Source organism: Macaca mulatta, chromosome X, assembly GCF_049350105.2.
Source record: "Macaca mulatta isolate MMU2019108-1 chromosome X, T2T-MMU8v2.0, whole genome shotgun sequence".
In the NCBI taxonomy this organism is placed as follows: Eukaryota; Metazoa; Chordata; class Mammalia; order Primates; family Cercopithecidae; genus Macaca; species Macaca mulatta.
Window position 1 is genome coordinate 1,724,377 of NC_133426.1, and position 12,164 is coordinate 1,736,540.

The following is a 12,164-nucleotide window of genomic DNA, read 5'->3' on the forward strand; positions in this document are numbered from 1 at the left end:
TTGGAACGTGACCAGAATGCATGCAGGTGCTCTGCACCTCATGCAGGGCTAGGGGTCCGCACCATGGTGTAGACAGGCGTGGGTGTGTGCGCACGCGCACGTGTGTCTGCTATGTTATGCTCAGGGGAGTCGTTCTGATATTTTTTACATGCAAAGAAAACCTCGTTCTATAGTAGCGATTCTTATCTGGGAGTGGTTCTGTTCCCTACCCCCCCCCCTCCACACACACACACCCCGGGACACTTGGCAATATCTAGGGACATTTTTGGCCGTCATAACAAGGTAGGGATGCTATGGGCATCTAGTGGGTGGAGACCCAGGATGCTGTACAGCACAGCCCCTTAATTATCCATCCCCACAAGGCAATAGTGTTGCGGTCAAGAAACTCTGGTTTAGCATGAGAGGCTCTATCTGTTTATGTCTCATGTGGCCATCACCTAGCATCCATCTGTATCTACCTATCAATTTTCTTGTCTGTTCATCTATCATCTATCTATCTATCTATCTATCTATCTATCTATCTATCCATCCATCCATCCATCCATCCATCCTTCTATCATTATCTATCATCTACCTATCTAACCATCATCTATCATCACCATCATGTGTCTAACTATATTATCACCATCATCTATCTATTCACCTATCACTTACCTATCCATCCATCCACCCACCTATCTATCCATCCATCTGCCCACCCACCTATCTATCCATCCACTCACCTATCATGTATCTATCCATCCATCCACCTAACATCTATCTATGCATCCATCTACCCATCCACCTATCTATCCATCCACTCACCCATAATGTATCTATCTATCCATCCATCCACCTACTATCTATATATCCATCTACCCATCCACCTATCTATCCATGCACCTACCTATCATGTATGTATGTATGTATTTATCTATTTATCCAGCCAGCCAGCCACCCACCCATCCATCTATCTATCTATCATCTATCTATCCACCCACCCATCTATCTATCTGTGGCAGTGGTTTGCAACCAAGGAAAATTCTGCCCTTCAAGACATACTGCATAACATCTGAGGGCATCTTTAGTTGTCACCACCTGATGGAGGAGATCCTGGCCTCTGCTGTATGGATCCCAGGGACGCTGCTCAACACCTTACAATGCCCAGGATGGCCCAACCACAGAGAGTCCTCCAGTCTGAAATGTCAGTGAGTGATGCTGAAGTTGAGAAACTCTGACATCAAGGTAATGCCTGGGCATAAGAGATTCTATCTGTCTGTCTATTTAATTATCAATCGTCTATCAATGCATCAATCATCTGTCCTTCTTTCAATCTATCATATCCTATCTATGCAGCTATCTATCCTGTTTATCATCTGTGTCTCTCTCTATCATCTATCTAGCATCTATTTACCTATCATTTATCATCTCTGTATCTCTTTATCAATAATCTTTATCCGTGTATCATCTATCTATATCTATCCAGCTATCGCTATCATTTATCTGTCTATGACAGTGGTTTTCAACTGGAGGTGATTTTTCTCCCTTGGGGTCACTGGGGAATACCTGAGGACAGCTTCGTTTGTCACAACTGTGGGGGTGCTCCCGGTATCTGGTGGGTGGAGCCCAGGGGCGCCGCGCAACTCCCTACAGCGAACAGGACAGCCCCTCCCCAGAGAATCCTCCGGCCCACACATGCCAGCAGTGCTGAGGCTGAGAAACGTTGTTTTAGAAAATAAAAGCATCTTAAGACACTCAATTTTTGATGCAAAACCAGCAAACTTGGTGATACCTCCCCGCCCCGCCCCCGAAAGTGGAAGTTTCAGCACAAAACTGTCACCGAAGCAGCCTCTGTGTCTCAAAAGCTCAACTTACAATCCCCATGACCTTGGAGTCACCGCCTTCGATGGAAGGTACCATTTCTGGGCAAGTGGGTCACCGCCCTGGGTGGAAGGTACCATTTCCGGGCAAGTGGGTCACCGCCTTGGGTGGAAGGTACCATTTCCGGGCAAGTGGGTCACCACCGTGGGTGGAAGGTACCATTTCCGGGCAAGTGGGTCACCGCCTTCGCTAGAAGGTACCATTTCCGGGCAAGTGGGTCACCGCCTTCGCTAGAAGGTACCATTTCCGGGCAAGTGGGTTACCGTCTTGAGTGAAAGGTACCATTTCCGGGCAAGTGGGTCACCGTCTTGGGTGGAAGGTACCATTCCCAGGCAAGTGGGTCACCACGGTGGATGGAAGGTACCATTTCCGGGCAAGTGGGTCACCGCCTTGGCTGGAAGGTACCATTTCCGGGCAAGTGGGTCACCACCGTGGGTGGAAGGTACCATTCCCGGGAAAGTGGGTCACTGCCTTCGCTGGAAGGTACCACTTCCGGGCAAGGGGGGTCACCGCCTTGGGTGGAAGGTACCATTCCCGGGCAAATGCGTCACCGTCTTGGGGGGAAGGTACCATTTCCGGGCAAGTGGGTCACCGCCTTGGGTGGAAGGTGCCATTTCCGGGCAAGTGGGTCACCGCCTTGGGTGGAAGGTGCCATTTCCGGGCAAGTGGGTCACTGCCTTCGCTGGAAGGTACCACTTCCGGGCAAGGGGGTCACCGCCTTGGGTGGAAGGTACAGTCCCCGGCAAGTCACCGTCTTGGGGGGAAGGTACATTCCCCGGCAAGTCACCATTCCTGGGCAAGGGGGTCACCGCCTTGGGTGGAAGGTACCATTCCTGGGCAAGGGGGGGTCACCGCCTTGGGTGGAAGGTACCGTTCCTGGGCAAGGGGGGGTCAACGCCTTGGGTGGAAGGTACCGTTCCTGGGCAAAGGGGGGGTCACCGCCTTGGGTGGAAGGTACCATTCCCAGCAAATGGGACCCCACTGTGGGATCGTATCTGTCAGGCCTCTGAGTCAAAGCTCAGCCCTTATAACCCCCTGTGACCTGCACAAATACATCCAGTTGGCCTGCAGGAGCCAGGAAGTCTGCAGCAAAGAAAAAAAACCTACAAAGAAGTAAAACAGCCAGTCCCTGCCTTAACTAAAATTACAATATTTTACTATTGGGACTTGTCCCTGCCCTACCTTAGCTGATCAATCAGCTCTGTCATGTTCTTTTTCTGGACAACGAGTCTTATGATCTGTCCACCGTGCACCTTACAACCCCCTCCTCTGCTAACAAGAGATAACTACCTTTGGTTGTAATTTTCCACTACCTACCCAACTCCTGTAAAGCCACCCCTTCCCCATCTCCCTTTGCTGACTCTCTTTTCCGGCTCAGCCCACTGGCACCCAAGCGAATAAACAGCTTTATTGCTCACACAAAGCCGTTTGGTGGTCTTTTCACACGGACGCGCGTGACGCTTATCCAGCAGTACTTCCTGCAGAACCCTGATCTTTTTCAAAAATCCACCACTTCAAAATGTATTGTGTGGAGGGCTTCGGGATGGAAGGAGTCTCCTCTCCCAAGCTTTGGGGGAGGAAGGGCTGAAAGTGACCGCTGAAGCCCCCTCTACCCCACCCAGCTTTCCCTTATAAAGGAGATCCTATGCTGAGTTTGGATAAGGTATTATAGATCCACAGGTGCACGCCTTTGCTTCGAGCTATTGCATCTAAATTGTAAGGTTTTATTTAATTTGAAGGCCCTTCTTTTTCCTTTGCTTTTGTTTTTTGTTTATTTTGTTTTTCTCTCTAGCTTATCATTCATACTGACAGATCCTGAGATCCACAGTGACCTGTGGAATTTTCAGAGGACAGCGCTAAAACCGGCAGGTCAGGGCGTCAGTGACTAATGTGGTTTGCAGCAAACACCCGGAGGGGCAGGGCTCTGACTGCAGGCTCTGTGTCTGTGCCCTTGGACAGAGGCTCAACCCCCGCGTCCGGGACTTTGAAGTTAGAAATGATGTGTCCGTGTGAAAGTCGCTAAATTAATTTCCGAGGGACCAGCAAACACTGCGGGGCAGCTGATAGGAAATTGGTAGAAATTTGAAATGGAAATCCAAGAAGGAGAGCCACGGGGAAGGAGGAGGGGTGCGGGGAAGGAGGAGGGGTGCGGGGAAGGAGGAGGGGTGCGGGGAAGGAGGAGGGGTGCGGGGAAGGAGGAGGGGTGCGGGGAAGGAGGAGGGGAGCGGGGAAGGAGGAAGGGAGCGGGGAAGGAGGAGAAGAGAGGAATCCTCACAGCAAGCGAGGGAAAGAGAGGAGCAGGAAAATGCAGGGGTGGGGGGCGCAGTTGATTTTCACCAACACACAGTTTTGCGAGCTCTCCTTCCGTGCAAGGAGACCTTGCATGTTTGTGTCCTGATAGATTTCAGTGCTGGACCATATTAAGGCCAAGGAGAAACTCAGGCCATAGTAAGAAATGTCCAGCGTGTGGGGCAATTTCTTCTAAACTGGATGAGCCCATTTGGAGGACTGCCTGAGCCCAGGCGTTTGAGACCAGCCTGGGCAATGTAGCGAGACCCCATCTCTACAATACAGAGCCTCTTAAACGTGCATCACGGCCACGTGGACAGGGTGAGATTTGGGGGGGAGGTGCATGTCCAGTGCCCACAGCATTAAGCTGCTTTAGGTGACTTCAAGCAAAACCAATAGATGGTCTCGCAGTCCTAGAGGTCAGAACTCCGAAATGGGTCTCCCCAGGGTAAAATCCAGGTGTTGGCATGGCTGGTTCCTTCTGGTAACTCTAAGGGAGAACCCATTTTCTGACCATTTCTGTCTTCTATGGAATGCATTCTTCTTTTTCTTTTTGAGATGGAGTCTCGCTCCGTCCCCCAGGCTGGAGTGCAGTGGTGCAATCTCGGCTCACTGCAACCTCCGTCTCCGGGGTTCAAGCGATTCTCCTGCCTCAGCCTCCCAAATAGCTGGGACTACAAGCACGCGCCACCACACCCGGCTAATTTTTGTATTTTTAGTAGAGATGGGGTTTCACCATCTTGGCCAGGCTGCTCTCGAACTCCTGACCTTGTGATACGCCTGCCTTGGCCTCCCAAAGTCTGGGATTACGGGCATAAGGCACCGCATGCGAAGTAATTTTTATTAATAATGGTTTTGAGCATCCAGTGTCCCATTTGGTTATAGACAGAGGAATGGCAGAGTATGAATAGGTTGATGTGGTTACTCTGTTGAAACGCTAAGAACAACCTTTCTGGGAATTGCAGAGGGTAGGTAATTGCAACTCCCTTCTGTCTTCTAGGTGCTATGTCTGTGGACACACCCTAGATACATTTTCTTCTCTGTCTTTCCAAGCAAGTCCACATAAAACACTAGGCAAGAATCTTAGATGGGAAAACAATGAAAAAGCAGCCAGTGACCCGAGGCAGGGGTAAGGAAAGGAGAGTGACTTCCCTGGAGTTGGAGTCCATGTCCCACCGTAAAAGCAGTGTGCAATTTTTATAAGCGCCCTTGGGTCCAGACACCATCTCCTTCTTTCCAAAAGGAGTATCTTCCAATCCACGGGAAGGCCAGAAAAAGGGGTGGACCATTGTTTCATGTAAAAACTTGGCTGCACCTTTGGAGAAATGTCTGTTCATATCCTTTGCCCACACTTTGGTGGGGTTGTTTTTGTGTTGTTGTTGTAAATTTGTTTAAATTCCTTGTAGATTCTGGATATTAGACCTTTGTCAGATGGATAGATTGTAAAAATTTTCTCACATTCTGTAGGTTGCCTGTGCGGCCCACAAACATATGAAAAAAAGCTCATCATCACTGGTTATTAGAGAAATGCAAATCAAAACCACAATGAGATGCCATCTCAGGCCCGTTAGAATGGCAGGTATTAAAAAGTCAGGAAACAACAGATGCTGGAGAGGATGTGGAGAAATAGGAACGCTTTGACACTGTTGGTGGGAGTGACAATTAGTTCAACCATTGTAGAAGACAGTGTGGCGATTCCTCAAGTATCTAGAACCAGAAATAGTATTTGACACAGCAATGCTATTACTGTGTATGTACCCAAAGGATTATAAATCATTTTACTATAAAAACGCATGCACACATATGTTTACTGCAGAACTATTCACAATAGCAAAGACTTGGAACCAACCCAAATGCCCATTAGTGATAGACTGGATAAAGAACATGTGGCACATAGACACCATGGAATACTATGCAGCCATAAAAAAGAACGAGTTCATGTCCTCTGCAGGGACATGGATGAAGCTGGAAGCCATCATTCTCAGCAAACTCACACAGAAACAGAAAACCAAACACCGCATGTTCTCACTCATAAGTGGGAGTTGAACAATGAGAACACACGGACACAGGGAGGGGAACATCACACACCAGGGCTGTCAGGGGGTTGGGGGGCAAGGGGAGGGAGAGCATTAGGACAAATGCCTAATTCATGCAGGGTTTAAAACCTAGATGACGGGTTGACAGGTGCAGCAAACCAGCGCGGCGCATGTACACCTATGGAACAAACTTCCACGTTCTGCACATGCATCCCAGAACTTGACGTAAAAAAAGAAAACAACCCCAAAACTTAACTGCACCTCGAATGCATATTACCAAGTGAAAGAAAGCAGTTTCCAAGAGGTACTTACTGCATGAAGGCACGTATATGACTTTGTGGACTCGGCCAATATTGAGGCGAAAAACAGACCCGTGGTTGCCAGAGGTTAGGGCAGAGGATTGGGGCTGACGGCGGATGGGCAAGGTGAGGGAATTCACTGAGGTCACGGACTTGTTCTGAATCCTGATAGGGTCTTGGGTACCGGAATGCATCCATGGATTAAAACTTATCACGGCGCACCGACCAAGAAAGAATGGCAACCGAGAAAGAGCGCAGGCTTGTTGTGTACTACAAGACAAGGGTTTGCAACGACCTACCCTCTGCCATGCCCGGGAAGGGTGTCCTTGGCGTTTCCACAGAGTAACCACATCCGTCTTACAAGGTTGAAGATGGGATTCCCACAGGAGCCAGCCATTGCCCTGCTGGGTCTACACACCCCCGCCCTCAAATTGGGACCTGAAGCAACATTTGCGCACGTGGTCACAGGAGTGTTACTCACAATAGCCCCAGTGTGGAAGGCCCCCCAAGTGGGGACCAGGTGGTCACTGGCAGATGAATACGTCAGCAAAATGTGGTCTGTCTATATGGTGGAATACTATTCAGCCTTTAAAAAGGACAGACACTCTGGTCAAGCGTTGACAAACCGTGAGGACATTACGCTGAGTACAGGAAACCAGTCATAAAAAGGAAAAATACTCTGACACCACTTGAACGAGGTTCTCAGAGTCATCACATTGGGATCAACAGAGAGGAAGTAGAATGGGTCAGGTGCGGTGGCTCACGCCTGGAATCCCAGCACTTTGGGAGGCTGAGGCGGGTCGACTGCCTGAGGTCAGGAGTTCGAGACCACCCTGGCCAACGTGGTGAAACCTTGTCTGTACTAAAAATGGTACCTGTAATCCCAGCTACTGTGGAGGCGGAGGCAGGAGAATTGCTTGAACCTGGGAGGCAGAGGTTGTAATGAGCTGAGATCGTGCCACTGCACTCGAGCCTGGGTGACAGAGCAAGACTCTGTCAAAAAAAAAAAAAAAAAAAAAGTTAAAATGGTAAATTTCATGTTATGCATATTTTATCATAATTCATTTTTTAATTAAAAAAGACACCTAAGTGCAAAACTTCAGAGAGAGCATACAATCACCCTTAGGGTTAGGAACTCAATATTGGAAGTGCTGTCTGCATTGCTTTATATGTCATCGCTTTAAGAGGTTTATGTCTGTGTGGTGCAGCATCAGGGGCATCCATAATGGGTACGTAGAATGTGTGTACACCTGAAGACGTGCGCTGGGGTACAGGCTAGAATGCTTTGCTGACAAAGGTGTGTACCTAACCCGGGAGCCCGCAGGTGCAGCAGCACCCCCCACCTAACTCTCACCGACTGGCCCAGAATCTAGCCGAGAATCTAGCTGCATCCAGCAGAATCTAGCTCCAGAACTGAGCTGAAACTGCTGCTGAGAAGTTTTGGCTGGAGAAAGGCCAAGCCTGTAATTGTCACCAGGTGCTTGACAAAGGCCAGCCCTGACGTCTTCCCTCCCCACATCACTGTCCCCGGAGTAGGTATGGAATCGGCTGTCTGCAGATGTGAGAAGTGCTTCTTAGAGAGGGCTGGCGGGTCCCGGCCAGCATGGGTGCTAGCAGGTGGAGGCCGGTGCGATGTTTATAGCCAGCAGCTTCTCCTACACGCCTCTGCATCCCAGACCCTGGGAGACGCCCAGATTCCTGCCCCTCCGCACTTGGAAACGGAGAAGCCTCTCCTCTGAAGATTAAGCAGTGGCGCTCTGGGGCTGCTGTGGATCTCGGGGCATTTTCTCTTTCTTGTCTTGTTTTGGTCTGGAAGACAGTGATAATTCACTCGGAATTTTAATGTGTTCTCCAGTTATGCAATTCTAAAATCTTGCGCATATAGTTTTAAATGTTTGTCAAGGTTGGTTCTTCAAAGGGAGTGCTTCGGACCTCCCACGGCATATTTGGAAATGTCTGCAGACATTTTCCGTTGTCACCAGGGAGGTGGAGGAGGTAGGTGCTCCTGGCCCCTGGTGGGTGGAGCCCAGGGGCGCTGGTCAACACCGGACAGTGCACAGGACGGACGGCCCCGCCACAGAGTCATGCACCCCCAAATATCCGCAGCGCTGAGGCCGAAAAAGTCGCTTAGCATGAGTGACTCTCACATTGCTCCTTCTCTCTTCTCCCTTTTCTCCTCCTTCCTTCCTTCACCCATCTCTCTGTGTATCAATCTATAGCTCTCTCTCCCTTAACCTCTCTCTCTCATCAATCTCTCTACCCATCCATCTACCATCTGTCTAGTCCATCCATCCATGCATCCATCATGTATCTATCCATCCATCATCTATTATCTATCAATCCATTCATCTCTCCATCTTTCTACCATCTATGTATCTAGTCTATCTATCCATCATCTATCTATCCATCTATCTATCATGTCCCCATCTGTGCCTCTGCATCCCAGACCAAGAGAGATGCCCAGCTTCCTGCCCCTTGGCACTCAACAGTAGAGAAGACAGGCTGGGAAACCTCTGTCTTCTATCTATTACCTAGGTATCTGTGTATCTATCCATTCATCCATTCACATATCCATCCATCCCTCCATCCATCCATCCATGTAATCTGTCTATCCGTCTATCTACTCTGTATTTATTTATCTAGCTAGCTGTCATCTATCTATCTATCTCCCTATCTATATCTATTTATCCAGCTATGTACCCATCCATCCATCCATTTCTCTATCATCTATGTATCTACCTATCCATCCATCTATTGTCTACCTATCTACCCATCCATTTCTCTATTATCCATCTATCTATCTATCTATCTATCTATCTATCTATCTATCTATCTGTCTATCTACCATCTATGTATCTGTAATCCATCTACCATCTATCTACCTATCTACCCATCCTTCTATCTATCTATCTATCTATCAATCAATCAATCAATCAATCATCTCTCTCTCTCTCTCTAATCCATCATCTATGGCAGTGGTTTGCAACCAGGCACAATGTTACTTCCCAGAGGACACTTGCTGATGTCTGGAGACAGTTTTGGTCATCCTGACTCTGGGGTGGAGGGTGTGCTTGTGGCATCTCCTGGGTAGAGGCCCCCAGGTTGCTGCTCAGTGCCCTCTAGTGCACAGGACGGCCCCACCACAGATAACCATCTGGTCCCAAACACCAACACTCCCCAGATGGCAGATACTTTGAGTAGCCAATCATGTCATCCCATAAACGTTATGCATTTGTACATATTCATGAAACATTTGTGAAAAAGCCGAGGTCTAGGTGCCTGGCCACTTGCTGCTGTTTACTGCTCCGTCCTGGCCTCCAGCGGGTCGTTTATACGCTCTCTGATATGCATCCATTCCTTTGTTTGGTATATTAATGCTTCATTCACCATTTTCCAAGCGGAAAGCTGCCGTTAGTCCTGCCTGGTGACACGCTGTCACTTTTGCAGGGGAATTATTCTGCGTATATAACTTAACTGTGAGCCGTCTGTCCTAATACCTCAGGCATATTCTGTAAGCAATCCTGGTACCTTTGGCAGCTGCCTGAGTTCTGTGAATCATCCAGGACACTTTTACGACTTCCTCCAGCCACAGGAAGGGCACAGCACAATTTATGCCGCCTCCTTGGAGGCCCTGAATTCTCAAACATCGATCGCTGGAGTTTTACTCTGCTTTGGTACTTATAAAAATTTCCATGGCTAGAATTTCAAAGACTTGCAGAAAATGAACACACTGAATTGGATCAATTCATTTCCATTTTGAAGGTTGCTGGGTACACGTCGCCAACTCCTTCTCCCTCATCCTTTACAAAGAGGGTGCTGGAGCTTTCAGTGAGGCAGGACTTTTGGCTAGAAATGAGCTTTAAAATCTGCTTGCCTGGGTCAGGATACCTGAAGGTCAAAGAAGAAAGTGAAGCCACATGGAAGTCATTTATATTCCAATATATGGCCTGGGTTACTTTAAGGACAACCCAGGAGATGGGGGAAGGAGGCTTGGCTCTCAGCCAGGCAAAATTGTGCAATTACATTGCCTAGATGTTACATGTTTATACACTAAGAAGGGTAAACACCAGCATCGTAGGAAGACAGGCTAAGACCTTGAAGAGGTAGCTGTTTTCCTTCCTCCCTTCCCTCCTTCTCTCCTTCTCTCTCTCTCTCTCTCTTTTTGATACAGAGTCTTGCTCTGTCACCCAGGCTGGAGCGCAGTGGTGCAATCTTGGCTCACCACAACCTCCACCTCCCGGGTTCAAGTGATTCTCCTGCCTCAACCTCCCGAGTAGCTGGGATTACAGGCACCCACCACCATGCCCGGCTAATTTCTGTATTTTCAGTAGAGACAGGGTTTCACCCTCTTGCCAGGCTGGTCTTGAACTCCCGACCTCGTGATCCACCTACCTCAACCTCCCAAAGGGTTGGGATAAGATGCATGAGCCCCCGCACCTGGCCTCTGGCTATGTTTTTCTGTCTGGGGCATTGACTCGACATGAAAATTAACTATTTGACAGGAGTCTCCCACAGCTTAATCTCTGAAGGTCAAGATGTGATTCTGTGGAGCATGTCGCAAAAGCCCTATCTGAGGTACCCAGTATTGGAACATTCCGGATGAAAATACAATCATGTGTCTTGGTTTTCTTTGCTTTTCTCTTTTTTCTTTTTTTTCTTCCTTCCTTTCCTTCCTTTCTTTCCCTTCCCTCCCCTCCCCTCCCCTCCTCTTCTCTCTCTCTCTCTCTTTCTTTCATCTTTTGACAGTTTTGCTCTTGTCGCCCAGCCTGCAGTGCAACGGCACAATCTTGGCTCACTGCAACCTCCAGCTCCCAGGTTCAAGCAATTCTCCTGCCTCAGCCTCCTGAGTACCTGGCATTACAGGCATCCACTACCACGCCCAGCTAATTTTTTGTATTTTAAGTAGAGACAGGGTTTTGCTCTGTTGGCCAGGCTGGTCTCGAACACCTGAACTCAGTTGATCTGCCTGCCTTGGCCTCCCAAAGTGCTGGGATTACAGGTGTGAGCCACCACGCCTGGCCATGTGTTGCTTAATGATGGGGATACATTCTGGGAAATGTGTGATCAGGGGATTTCATCGCTGTGCAAAAATTGTAGTGCACACTCACACAAACCTAGGTGGTACAGCCTACCACACACCTAGGCTATATGGTACTGCCTGTTGCCCTTAGACTACAAACCGAATTCCAGTGTAAACCAGAAACAAAATTCTAAGCCCCCAGCCATCTGAATGGGCCCCTCCTCTTGGTCAATGGCATTCCAAAGTTAAGCTGAAACACTAGTTCAGGGGCCGGGGGTGGTAGCGCACACCTGTAATCCCAGCACTTTGGGAGGCCGAGGCAGGTGGATCCTGAGGTCAGGAGTTCAAGACCAACCTGGCCAACAGGGTGAAACCTCGTGTCTACTAAAAATACAAAAAAATTACTGGGTGTGGTGGTGTGCACCTGTAATCTCAGCTACTCGGGAGGCTGAGGCAGGAGAATCACCTGAACCCAGGAGCAGAAGTTGCAGTGAGCCGAGATGGTGTCACTGCACTCCAGCCTGGGTGACAGAGCGAGACTCTGTCTCAAACCAACCAACCAACCAACCAACAAAAAAAGAAACAACTAGTTCAGGCCATGATGGAAGTGTGGGTCACAGCCGTCTCCTAATACCCTCATCCTCTGTGGAATTCAGGAAA

At 48.8% G+C, this 12,164-nt stretch overlaps 1 long non-coding RNA gene across 1 annotated transcript in view; it reads right to left on the reverse strand.

The window, feature by feature from the left end:
* The window catches only part of LOC144338474 (uncharacterized), a 69,522-nt gene extending 57,600 nt beyond the window's left edge, over positions 1–11,922 (reverse strand). The window contains exons 1-2 of the long non-coding RNA XR_013412682.1: positions 7,839–11,922; positions 7,360–7,477 (exon numbers count right to left, since the gene is read on the reverse strand). This is a non-coding gene — a long non-coding RNA (uncharacterized LOC144338474). The remainder of the gene's footprint in view (positions 1–7,359; positions 7,478–7,838) is intronic.
* Between the last annotated feature and the right edge of the window lie 242 nt (positions 11,923–12,164).